Raw genomic sequence first — 12,144 nt, forward strand, 5'->3', positions numbered from 1 at the left:
AGTCCTTTTTTAAAGAGCGATAGTACGCCTGAATTAACTTCTTATGTTCAATGTAATGCATGGATTGGGCATTTTACGAAGATTTTTAACCCAACAAAGAGCTCCCTAGAGCCGAAAGGCAGCGAAATATCCACCTGGCATTCATTACCTTTGTCAATTAGCTTAGAGGAGGTATATGAAGGTTTAATAAACAGTAAAGGGGGCAAAGCGCCTGGACCGGATGGAGTCCCTATAGACCTATATAAAACCGCAATGGATCTATGGGCACCCATCCTAGAAAGGGTTTTTAATATGGCAGTAGTTGGGCAGTTACCGTTAACCTGGGGTCAATCGTTAATCATACCGCTTTTCAAGAAGGGGTCCAAATCTGAGGTGTGCAATTATCGCCCCATCTCCTTGTTAGACGCTTCTATCAAGGTGATGAGCAGAGTTATGTTAAGGAGATTGGAAACCTGGGTTGAAGAGCAGGATATCCTATCCAGGGCACAATATGGTTTTAAGAATGGTCTAGGTACCCTAGAGCAGTGTGCTAATATTGATCTTTTGATCAATAAATATACTGTTGCAAAGGAGGGCCATTTATTTCTTTGTTTCCCGGATCTGAGCAGCGCCTTCGATCTCGTGGATCATGACACATTATGGGCTATTCTTCTAGAGCTAGGGGCACCCAAAGAAATAGTCCACTTTTTAGCAAGGCTCTACGAAAGGCTGTCCTGTAAAGTCCGATATGGTTCATCTGGAGAATGTACCCCTTTTTTAAGGTTACAAGAGGTATACGCCAGGGTTGTGTATTGGGGCTGCTTTTATTCTCACTATTTATTAATCAAATAGACTCAACCCTAGGCCAAATTCCAGCTGATGCTCCGCATATAGACGGTACGGTGGTCCCAATTTTACTATATGCGGATGACGCAGTTTTAATATCCCGTACCCAAATCGGATTACAGCGTCTTATAGACAAATTTGTAGTTTTTATAAAGAGCAGGAAATTAAAAATCAACAAAAGTAAGACTGTTGCCATGTCGTGTGGGACTAAAACTAAATTAGTTAACTCCTTTTTTATAGACAATGAGAAGCTGCAAACTGTAAAGAGCTTTTGTTACCTAGGAATAACATTTGCCAGCGATGGGAAATGGACCAACGAATTTAACAACATAGGTTTAAAAATGACTAGGAATACAAATAGCATCTTTAGTTTTTCTACCAAGTTAGAGGGGCCCAGAAGAATTGAGGATCTGATAACAATTTACAATGCCAGATGTGTGTCTTTAGCTCTATATGGGGCAGGAATATGGGGTTATCACAGGGGAAAAACGCTTCAACATGATGAAAACAAATTCTTAAAGAGAGTTCTGTGTGTTACCCAATCAGCATCAACTATACTTGTGCATGAGGAGGTTGGCGTTAACTTTATCACAGACTTAGCAGCCCTGCGTCCTCTGACACTTTGGCGATCTATATGGTCAAAACCAGAAACACTGTTTACTCAAGAAATAATCTGAGACTGCTTAAGGCTTAACCATTTTTCGTGCATCCCATGGTTGAAATACATCCAACACTGGTACTGTATTCTATTTAACAACAACATCTTGTCTGCACCTGAGTTTGCCGCTACCATCTCTAAGAAGGAGTTGAAAGAAAAGTTTGTATTACACATGGGGGAGAACAGAGTAAAGCAATCTAGGACGCTTGCAACAGTTGTTTTTTATCAAGAGCTAAATCTGAAAAATGTTTTTCAGGACTACTTATCCATGGTCACGCACAACTCGCATAGATGTGTTTTAACGCGCCTTAGGCTAGGCATTGTTCACCATCTTGTAGCATTCCCACCCATAAAATTGGCACTAATTCCATTTGCCCATGTGACCAAACCTCACGTCAAAGCTGCTGCCATTTTTTATTGTTTTGCAAATGTTATCATTTCTTAAGGTTATTTTATTTGAAACAGATTTTCTTAAAATTTAATGTTCAATCCACCAATTCGGCATTGAAATTAATTACATCATTAGAAAGCCCAGACATTTGCTTTTCAGTTGCCATGTATATAATGAAATGTATATCGGCAAGGAACTCTATAATTATCTGACACAGTAATTATCGTATAGTCACCACACATCAATTATACCCTCATTCTGTTGGCAAATTCTTTCCTTTTTTACAAGAGAGATTTAAGTATTTTATTGTACATAACCATATTTAATATGTCGTTTTATAATGATTTTTGTTTAAGATAAGTGTAGGGAAGTTTTATTGTCAGTAAATCTTGTATAAAAAAAATAAGATATTCTTGTACAGGATCAAATGAAGCATTTTTGCACTTTATGGTTGCATATTTTGCACAGAGACTGAAGTTTATATATCTAAACTGTTTTTACGTGGGAAGCATATGGCACTTTATGGCTGCATTTTGCACCAACGAAAACATAATCTAACGAAGCAGTCTGCGTCTGTTTTGGATGTATCTTTGTACTGTATATGGCACATTTTATTGCTGTTTTTGTACTGACACAAATCTAATATACTGAATTGACCGAAAATCATGTAAGATGAAATTTAATATAGATATGCTGGACTCCCCGAAGGGTGCATGGCTTGAAATATATGTATTCTGTTGTGGAGGAATGTATCGCTCATTTATTGACCTTTCTGTTTTTATGACGATAGCACCAAACCTGTAATGTGTTATTTGTATTTTTGATGTTTTATTTTCAATGTATGTTTTCTGCTTATATGGATTGTTTTGACAACCCGAATAAAAGCCTTTTGAATTGCATTACATCTAGAGTGTAGGAATACCTATCACGGAAATAAAGATATGTGCCATGAAGGGAACAGTTCAGATCAGCTGAGAATAGATCCAATGAATGGTACTGAAAATCCGGACGGTACAGCCCAACCCCTAAGAAAAGATGTATCACGGAGCAAGATTATTCGTTCAGGGGAGAGAGGAGTAGACCAAATCACAAAAAGATTAGAGCATCCTGTCAATAGTAACATAAGGGCAGTAGTACCTAGTGCTGGCCTAACTGACCAGATTTCCAATCAGGACAATTTAAATCTACCCCCAGCTGTATGCCCGTATGTTTTAGTACTAGCTGGCGTGCCCGCCTTAAGGAGGAACCGAACTGAAACATGGATAAACCTCTGAAATAAGGTTGTGGATTGGCTCCAAAGGTTTAAAAGATTCAGTTCACATAAAATGAATGAAATCATAATGGTGCGAAGGGTAGGGTGGGTGGGGGTCCATAGGAAAAATATTGAAGGCAACTGTATAGTCGTAAATTTTAAGCGTCCACACATGGTCCGTAATTTATTAAGAACACAATAGGAGACCCAGACACAGAATACCAATATCCATGCTCCCCCCTTAGGGTATTTTTATAGACCAGATGGGGAAGTAACTTGTAGGAATCGTGATAATTCCTTCCCTCCTCATATTTCCAACATATTCCAAGAATTATCCTCCCTGGAACCTGTTGACTGACTGGATCCACTAATACCTTTGGGTGATGGAACAAAGTCTGCCCTAACAGTAATAGTAAAAAAAGTGAAGCGGGCAACAGCTGAGTTGGTTACTGTACCCCAAATTAATGTGATGATAGCACAGGAGGTAGATAGCGTCAGGGATGGGTTAGTGACTGGAAAAATTGTGCTGAACATGTATGATGATGTAGTAGTACTAGGAGAAGACATACGTTCAAGTGATATTTTGCCAGATGAATCCCTCATAGTTACGAGTGGTAGTAACTTCCCAGGCATAACAATTACTTAATGGAACATAGCGGGGCTTAGAAAAAATTTCAGTGATCTTCAGTGGAACGAGTACATCGAAACGAGTGACATTTGTCTCTTGCAGGAAACTTGGATGTTAAATGCCCCACATAAAGTGGGTTATAGAACATTCAATGTTAATGCAGCTCCCTCTGTAAGAGGTAGGCCTTTGGGGGGGGCTTGTAATTTGGGTAAAAGTAACCCTTGAGATTAAAATAACTATGTTAAATATTAACTCCTTGGATATACTGGGTTTAAGAATGGTTACAAAGGATGGAAGTGTCCTATATTTATTAAATGTGTATAATATACCAGGCCCACCATCAAAGAGTCACCAACATTAGAAAAGTTGGATACATTTCTAAATTTGTCTGGATGAGAAACCAAGTATAATATTAGGTGTCGATTTGAATTGCAGTTATGAGCCAATTATAGGGCTAGGAGATATTTTTGAAGATGAGGATAGTGCCAATAATATCCCTATGCTATATAATGGTAACCCGGTCCCTTGTACTGTATTGGCAGTTCAAATTATGAGATTGACAGTTAATCATGGACTGAAAGCATGTAATGGAAGACTTCCCTCAGATTCACAAAAAGCCTTCACTTTTTTAGGAATAATTGTCAAAGCAAAATTGATTTTGTCATGGACTCTCTTTATATTTGGTCTTACGTAAATGACCTAGAGGTTATGTTTAGGATTGAAAGCGATCATCGCCCGATGCAATTGTTAGTTTCCAACAGCTTCTTGTCTAGTATAGCTGTGCATAACGAAGTAGTTAGCACAGTTGATGAAATTAATGATGTTATACTAGTTGACAATAATCTGCGTTCCCTAAAATGGGCCCATATATTGGAGCATGGTGAAGGGCTAGTAGAAGTTTATAGATTATTAACGGATATATGTGCAAGTCATCTAACCACACCATGTGAAGGGAGTGTTTTTGTAGATCTACACAATGGTTTTTTAAAATTATTAATACCATTGGTAACTAAAATACCCAAAAAAGTTACTCCAACCTTAAAAAATATCTCAAATAAGAAACCTTGGTATAATAAGGATTGCTGTAATGGAAAGGTTAGATTACTACAAGCAATTAAAAATAAGAACTATATTGAGATAAAGGAGGCTAGAAGAGAATTTAAGAAAATGCGGAAGAAGGCGAGGACAAATTGGGATGAGGAAAGTTGGTCAGATCTGCTCATGGCAGCTAAGAATAAGGACCAAATAGGGTTTTGGAGATTGGTGGCAAAAGGGAACCGTACTGGAGGAGTGGTCAGGGACGTCTTTCTTGATGAAATGACCTGGGTGGATCATTTTACACAGCTGTATAGGGCACCAGACAATACTGGGGTTCTGGATAAGGACACTGTCCCGAGGGGGTCGGAACATTCGGGGTTTCAGCTACAGAACTGGTAGGGACTGTAGGAGTCGGGGTAAAGAGAAACACTGGCGCCTTGAGTAAAGGTTTCAGGGACGGCTTTATTGGTATATATGTCTTTTTCATCAAGGGTATTGCACGCTCTCTTGTGGGTACTGCAGGGTCCAAAGGAAATGTAGCTTGCTCCAGCTTGGCTATTCCGGGTCAGTGTACAGGGACCGTTGTAATCCGGAAGAGGACGTCTCTCCGCTCCGTCTACCGCTCCGGTACCAAAAATAAAGGGAAACTAGAGTCAGATGGATGCGTGCGTCAGGGTACACTCTAAAGGGCCAGGAGTGAGGGAAACCAACAGTGATACGGTGCACTTCTTAACAAAAGATGTGGTAGGTGTGCACGTGAACGGACTGGGTACTTTTCAAAGGGGCTGTACAACTATACACGGGGTTGACTCCTCCGCCCGACCCAACCCGCTACCCGGCCCCGTACCTCTTGTAGCCACGCTCCTCCTGTGGGAACGTGGCGGGCGAAGAGCAGAAACGTTGGCCTCCTGGCGTGTTGCTCTCGGTCCCTCTCGCTTCTGGATACCGCCGTTCTTCGTCCTTGTTGTCCGCTACCTCCAGGGAAACGCCGTCCGTCTTGTCTCTCTCACTTCCTGGTTTTGACGTCTTGACGCTCTCGAGGGGCGGGGTCTCCTCCTCTGTGTCTAGGCTCTTAAAGGAGCCATGTGTGTTGGTAGCATCCGGCCAGCCTGTCGCGGTTTCCTCGGTCCACGGACAAGGTGGCAACTGTGGGGAAAAGGGGCAAGGTGAGACTGGGGTGGCGGACCACCAGTCCGTAGGGGTAGGCAGAGCCATTTTAGGTCTGCACACCCCGTCACAGACACAATATTGTTTGACCATAGTGTAGCAAAACTGGAGTTCGAATTGGAGGAAACAGAATTAGCTAATATCGCAGTTAAAAGTGGAAAGGCACCCGGACTAGATAAAGTTCCGGTTGATCTATGTAAGCATGAAATTAATGTTGGGGCACCCTACATTAATCGCTTATGTAATGCCTTAGCAGGAAGCATAGATTTCCCGGATATCTGGAGAGGGGCGGAAATCATATTAATTTTTAAAAAGGGCAAATAGGAGTGAACCAGGAAACTATCGCCCTATTAGTTTAATGGATATTTTACAAGAAATGTATGCAAGGCACATTTTAACACGTATGAATATATGGATGGAACAAAATTCTGTCCTCATGAAGTTCCAAGCAGGGTTCAGACCCAGAATCAGTACTATAGATCAGGTTTTTGGTTTTTGTTGCATATGCTGGAAATATGTGAGTATAAGGAAAAGGCATTTATATGTCGCATTTGTAGATCTCAAGGCTGCCTTTGATCTTATCCCACGTGAATTGTTATGGGAATCATTACATTCCCAAGGGCTCCGTGATTGTCTTTTGCAACAGAGTGTAAAGGTTGCATGAAAATACCTTTGCCAATGTAAGATGGGGTCCAAATGGTGAATTAACAAACGCTATTCCAATTAAGAGGGGAGTCCACCAAGGATGTGTGCTGGCCCCCACATTATTCTTAATGTTTGTTAATGATATCCCATCATACTTGGAGGGTTGTAATAATGATTCGCCGAAATTGAATGAAGAAAAGTTTTCGGCCCTTTTATTTGCAGACGATACTATGTTGATATCCCAAACACCTAGACGTCTGCAATCTCTCTTACATTCATTCCAAGCATATTGCAACAAGAAGGGCCTTGAAATTAATGTTAATAAGACCAAATATATGGCCATAAATCCTCACAAATCCTTCAGGGGGAATTTGTTCTTAAACAATCAAAAACTAGAATCTGTGCAGAACTTTACATACCTGGGCGTTTCACTGTATTCGAAATTATCGTGGAAGACCCAAGTAGAAAAAAGTAGAACACAGAACACACTGCCAATTGCGAAAAAACATGGGGCGAGTCTTAGCAAAGCTGTCTCCCCGGCACGTGAAGTTTTTAAGTTTAAGGCCCAGTCCACTGCATTATATGGGGCGGAAATATGGGGGCCAATGTGTAAGAATACCTTTTCAAATAGTGAAAACTAATTTTATAGGGCACTCTTGAGATTGCCGAAAAGTACACCATTATTACCTATAATGCTTGACTTGAATATGAAACTCACAGACCATTATGCCATTTTGAGACCATTGTCTTTATGGGTAAGACTTTGGTGTACACCGGAGCTAGTTGATTATAAAAATGGTCTCCAAGAAATAATGAGATTAGACTGTAATACCACAATTGTTTGGCTAAAACACCTGCGTACATGGTTAAAAAGAATTGGTTTGGTAGTGTTTTGGGAAGAACCTCTAACATTGACTCAAAATTCGAAAAAATTGTTGAAAACTGCATTCTGGGTATATATTGAGAATAACTTGTCAAATGATCGAATAGGTGGAACCTTGATAAGTAATTTTCTTGTATTCAAAGATAGCCCTTAATTTGAATAGTTTTTGGATGAGGTTCAACCACCTTTGGCTAAAACATAATATATTAAATTTAGGTATGGGATTTTGAAAATAAATAAGACTATAGCCAGGTGGACAAGCTTATGTCAAGAAAAGGCTAGCAATCTGTATACTATGTGTTTGAGTAATGCAAAAGAAGATGAATCTCATATTCTCTTCTTTTGTCCAAAATATGAGGCAGCAAGGAACAGATGGATTAAGCCTCTTTGTCGGAATCTCGGAGTGCGTTCCTATAAAGAGGCGGAAAGGATGCTCAAGGCCGACACTAGGCAGGTGATAGTTTTTGGGGTCAGTAGATTTCTTTAAGCAATAAGTTTTGTACGTAATAATATGGGTCTGGAACTATAAAGATAATCGTAATACAATTTTAACGTAATTGGTTTTAAAATGTTGCTGTTAAGTTGGCTAGACCAATTTTGTATATATATTTTCTCCAATTTTTAATGTACAATCAGCAATGGGAAACAATGATAAGAAAAATTTAAATATGATTCCTTTGTGCTTTTTATAATCTGATGCCTTTTTTTGCCTATGTAAATTAAGTTTTTTAATGTAATGATTTTCAAACCGTATCCTGTTTTTTTATTGATTCCTCTAAGCAGATTTTGCTATGTAATCTTGTTTTATGTCTCTTTTATGGCTCTATAGTGCCGAAATAAAGATTATAAATGAAAAATGAAAAATGAAAATCTATATATTTTTTTAAATATTGAAATAATCGTATTTATGCAAGAATGTTTTCCTATGGGGTGTTACTTTAAGTTCCCGTCTCGATTGCCTCTTATGTGAGTGTGTTTAAAACCTGTGAGTTTCTATGTCTGGTGTTAGACTAACTCTAGGCTGGAGTACATTCATGACTGTTGTGGCACCCCTTTGACTGCAGTTTGTGAATAGCAACAGGGTCAGTCTTGTATGGGAGGGTGTTTTGCATTTGCATGTCCCTCCCTAAAGTCAATCTTACCCTTCATGTAACCCCTCTCATTTAGGTCTATTTATTTCCCAATTACCAGCCACTCCCCAACTTTAACATATTTACTACTGTAATGTAGAACTATTTGTGCCTGGATCTCTTCACTCATGGCGGAGATCTTCGCATGGAACGGATAGGAAAGTGGAGGCAGAGTTTTATTTACTTAGGTTTCTGAACTGAATTGTGTAGTATGTGAGTAGTACTACTGCTGAAGTCCTACTAAATCTACTACAAAATAGAGTTTGTGATGGTGTTCCTTCATTTATATAAAATGGAGTCATCCTTGAAAATAACATTTACTGACAAACTGTCAAATCATTAAGGCAAACAAAGACACACTCAGCATGTCACTTGGCAAGATGACAAGTGGGACTATGCAATCTATACATTTGGACAATGCTCTGCAGTAGGCACAATCTCCTTGTGATCTATTTTTTGATGAGTCAGACCTGGGAACTGATACCACACCCTCACACCCACACACACACAAACACACACACACACACACACAAGTAGGTACAATCAGCACCCAAGCTGTAGTGCTAGGACTGTACCACAAGACTTGTTAGATACAAAATACATGTCTGCATTATCGCTTTAACACAGAAGTTGTCTTACAATGTCTTACTTTGTAACACATTAAGTAATCGAGAAGTGCTTTACTAACTTATTGATTGTCAATTTCTTGGGGATATAGTTTTGGAAATGAAATACACATGTTCCAGCAAACCACATATTTATTTACATTGACTCGCTCTGCAAGGAGGGGAGGACGTCTTTAATGGGAGAGGAGTTGGCCTAACAGCTAGGGCGGTCGACCTCGAATCTGGGGAACCGGATTCAAGTCTCGGCAATGACGCTGAACATCCTGTCATTCTGGGCAAATCACTTAATCTCCCTGTGCCTATCAAAAATGAATGTGTCCTCATGTAACACAACTGGTGCTATGTAAAGCGCGCTGATACCCGATATCGGGTCAAGTTTGCGCTACATAATACTCTGTAAAAAAACAAAAAAAACAACAAAAAATGTCCCTGATGGGCACGTGGAATGAAGTGATAACTTTACCTGCCCGCACATCAGCAAGACATGTGTCACACAATGCGTACTCCGCCCATCCTTGGGCATGGATATTGGGAGGCAATATAAATTCCACCTCTGTTCTTAAGTAGTGTATGGTCAAAGGAAGTAAGTTGTTGTCCCTCGTCCTTTGGCAAAGTTGAAGAGATGAATAAAGCCCATTCCCCGTAGATGATCCCTTCTGGGAATATCTGGGGAGTAAGGGTAGTAAATACACCCGCACCCCCTTCTGCTCAAAGCAGGGGAGGGCATACAAAAATTGGTAAAACACAAATCAATCAAACTCCGATGGTTGAATACATTTCCCCCAGAAACATAAACTAAAGTTAAAGTGGAGGTCAGGATGCTAGAAGGCTGGTGGTGGTGGTGGTAGTGATAAAACCTGAAAATACATCAGTCACAAGTTAACAAACTTCCATTTGCTAAGCTCTCGCCGTGCTCGTTGAACTTTAGCGTCCACCCTGTTTTGACTCAATCACTACCATGTTACATAGACTGTAATAACACAAATCACATCTAAAGTTAAATAAACATTCGAATAATTACATATAGGATAGGAAACACATTATTTGCAACAACGATCCACCATTTATGAAGACCCCACCTAATACCGGGCAGACCTACGTCTTCGCAGAAGGAAGACGTACATTTCTAGCAACAGATAACAGAAAACTAAATGAATATACCATGTAATTGAATCATTGAGAGGTAACGGATTGCAGGGCTCTAAAAATGATCGTGGTGACCTTGTCAACAACATCCAGTGAAGGTCTCGTGATTTGTCAATGTCACTAAGTGACTGATGGTGGGACATCTCTTTATGTAGTGAAGTATACAGTATCTGTGCCTTGCATTGCATACTGCCGCTGATTTGGTTGTTAATAACTATTGCTCATTTACACACAGTTTCCTTTGCTTAGTTAGTCGCTGCCAGAGGTTGCGTCATAACCTGTTAAAAAATAATGGGGCATATTACCAAGCAATAGCGATAAATATTGCTATTGCTTGGTTAGAGACAAAAATTTACCGCTGAGCTGCGGCGATTTTTATCGCAGATAAACCTTGGTATTACCAAGGTTTATCGCAAATGCGATAAAAATCGGCTGTAATGCATGGATATCGCTGAAAAGTCAGCGATATTCATGCATTACCGAGCAAATGCTCTTAACCATGTTATCCACCTCCCATGGATAACATGGCTAAGAACTGCTCAGGGCAGGTGTTAGCTTTTGGAGATATTCGCGCTTAGCGCGAATATCTCCAAAAGTTGGTAATAGGAGATAGCGATGTTAGCGACTGTTTCCAGTCGCTAACATCTTGGCACGTCCACTTTGCATGTCATTAGTGATAAATATCACTGACATGCAACGCGGGGCCCAGGATGGTCCCTATCTCCTACTAGCTGTCGCTAACTGGTGTTAGCGACAGCTAGGTAATAGGGAGATAATTTTATCTCCGCTTTCTTGGCTTTTAAAGCCAAAAAAGCGGAGATAACCCCCCTTGATAATATGCCCCAATGATTGGTATTGCATTATCAGATCCATTCGCCTGTGTTACTTTGCACGGTAATAGCTTATCTCAGAAACATGATCTGTATAAGCTACCTTCAATTCTTCTTTTACCGATGATGTCGAGATGCCTCTTGTATGTCCTCTGGCACCCCTCAGTGGTGTTTTTAAATCTTGCTGGAGTACTGCAGAAATGTAAATAACTGAGGTCAGGCCGTACAACGTAGCATGATATCATTTATCACCATCCTAAGTCTCTCTTAGCTGCTGTTAATATTACTGTCAGGTCATGCAATTTTCCAAATCCGTGTCGAGCAGAGCGGAGTTTATTTTTATCCTTGCATTCCAGGATCATAAGTCAATGCTTTATGTTGGCTGGCCTTAATATGTCTGCACTTACTAGCTAAAGCTTTTAAAAGATGTGCTCATGTAGCACTAATTCAGGTTGCGCTTTCCCCCAGGTGCCCTGTTTTGTGCTTCATATATTTTTTATGAATCATCTTGAAAAAGGGTAGCCAGCTGTGTCATGTTTTTATGCACTCGGGGGCATCAGGTATGAGCGATCACATATGAAATGAAAGCCCTGTGGCTTGTTTCTTGGTGCTGAAAGCTTTGTCAGACAAAAGGCGCCTGACATTCGTGCCTCTCAACATGCAGCAGTCTGAGCTCTTTGACGTGCAGCAGTACGAAGACGATACGGCTCTTTAAAGACGGTTTCCTGTGAGTGGCCGGCGTCTTGAAAACGCTGAAGTCATTTGACCGTTCAACATTTCAGTTCCTTGTTTCAGTAGAGCAGGAAGTCGTGAAAGATGACAGGGGACAGCAAGGGTGCAAAGGTTTTGGTTTCTCTGTGGGTTAGACCGCTGGCTGCTCAAACCATATTATTTCCTTGTCCCTGTTGCAAAGTCAATGGTAAAT

This window comes from Lissotriton vulgaris, chromosome 3_1 (assembly GCF_964263255.1).
Source record: "Lissotriton vulgaris chromosome 3_1, aLisVul1.2, whole genome shotgun sequence".
NCBI lineage: Eukaryota > Metazoa > Chordata > Amphibia > Caudata > Salamandridae > Lissotriton > Lissotriton vulgaris.